The sequence below is a fragment of the Haemaphysalis longicornis genome, unplaced genomic scaffold (genome assembly GCF_048455015.1).
Source record: "Haemaphysalis longicornis isolate Haplotype H1 unplaced genomic scaffold, Haemaphysalis longicornis Haplotype H1 scaffold_1, whole genome shotgun sequence".
Classification (NCBI taxonomy): Eukaryota; Metazoa; Arthropoda; class Arachnida; order Ixodida; family Ixodidae; genus Haemaphysalis; species Haemaphysalis longicornis.
Window position 1 is genome coordinate 451,099,743 of NW_027526203.1, and position 1,845 is coordinate 451,101,587.

General features: G+C 56.4%; 1 pseudogene; it reads left to right on the plus strand.

The window, feature by feature from the left end:
* Positions 1-894: 894 nt before the first annotated feature.
* On the plus strand, positions 895-1,845 carry LOC144162419 (serine/threonine-protein phosphatase PP1-beta catalytic subunit pseudogene; annotated as a pseudogene).

Sequence of the window (1,845 nt, forward strand, 5' to 3'; positions counted from 1 at the left end):
CGTCTCGGATACAAAACAGCCCCAAATTCCGGCCGGCACCGCCTTATTTCATTTGCTCAGCTCTAATACTTTGCGCTTTTTCGGCCGTTTTGTTTTTTCAGGGATGCTTATTTTCGGATATCTGCTTCACTGACTAGTCTAACTCACGGCTCTGCTGCTGCAAGTTTGCGGGGGGAGGGGGGCGTAGCAATACTGCTATCGACAAATTAAAGAGCGCGTCCCCAAAAGAGTTCTCTACAGTGCCTCCGAGTCCCTCCCCATTCTGAAATCTTCCTCCAGCCTCTACTCTCGCTCCACCATCCTGGCTTGTATGCTGGTGGGCTTGATAACATCCCCAGTGCACTTTTTTTCCCTTTTCCTTTCACTAAAACCACAACGACGACTGTCACATCACCTTCAGTTTGTGATCGTAGCATCTGCTTTAAGTGGACGGAGCGGGTACGGTGGCCAGGCATATTATTATTAACTTATTATTGCCAGGAGCAATAATAAGTGACCGAGCGTTAGGTAAAGCTCACTTCTAACAAAATTTTGGTTCACAAAAATTTGGTAGTACAGCTAACGTTGCCTGTGCCCAGGCGCTGCTCGCGCTCGCATTGAGCGATTACGATGGGGATTCCAGCACCTGTCGCATACGCTCGAAGAATGCACCCAGCCAATACCCGAAACTCTAACAAGATGTCCACGCAGTGATTCTGTGATATGAATAACTATAATCACTACCGGCAATAAAACGGTTTTTGCAGTGGCCAATTCTCATCATCACGTGCACCAGCAGCGGCGGTGGCACCAGCACCGTCTCCGTGCACGCGCCACGGGCCGTCGTCCTCGCACCCCTCGCCTCGCGCAGCCGAACCCAGCCCTGCCGCGGCCTCTCGGGCGTCGGCGGAGGGAATGGCGGAGGGCGGCCTGAACGTGGACAGCGTCATTTCGGGTCTGCTGGAGGTGCGCCGGGGGACGGCGATGCGGCTCACGGAGCAGGAGATGCGCGACCTCTGCCTGAAGTCGCGCGAGCTCTTTCTGAGCCAGCCGGCACTCCTCGAGCTGGTGGCGCCCCTCAAGATCTTGGGTGACATACACGGCCAATACCTGGACTTACTGGAGCTGTTCGATGTCGGCGGTTCCCCCGAGGAGTCCTGCTACCTGTTTCTCGGGGACTACGTGGACAGGGGCAAGCAGTCCCTGGAGACGATTTGCCTTCTGCTGGCATACAAGCTAAAGTACCCCGAGAACTTCTTCCTCCTTCGGGGGAACCATGAGTGCGCGGCCATCAGCCGTGTCTACGGCTTCTACGACGAATGCAAGCGCAGATACAGCGTCAAGCTGTGGAAGACGTTCGTGGACTGCTTCGACTGCCTGCCTCTCGCGGCCATCATCGAGGACAAGATATTCTGCTGCCACGGGGGGCTGTCTCCCGACCTGGAGTCTATGGAGCAGATCAAGAGCATCGCGCGACCGACAGACATCCCGAACAAGGGCCTCGTATGCGACCTCCTCTGGTCTGATCCCAACAAGAACATCCAAGGCTGGGGCAAGAGCGTTCGGGGCGTGTCGTACAGCTTTGGCTCCGACGTGGTGTCCAAGTTCCTCAGCAAGCACAACCTCGACCTCATCTGCAGAGCTCACGAGGTGGTGGAGGACGGGTACGAGTTCTTCGGCAACCAGCAGCTGGTGACCGTCTTCTCGGCCCCCAACTACTGCGGCAGCTTCAGAAACGCCGGGGCCATGATGCGCGTCGACGAGTCGCTCACCTGCAACTTCCAGATCCTGGAACCCCGCAAGGAGAAATTGGCAAAGCCCAACTGCGTTGGCTCCAACTCCGTTGGCAAACCAGTGGCCCGGTGA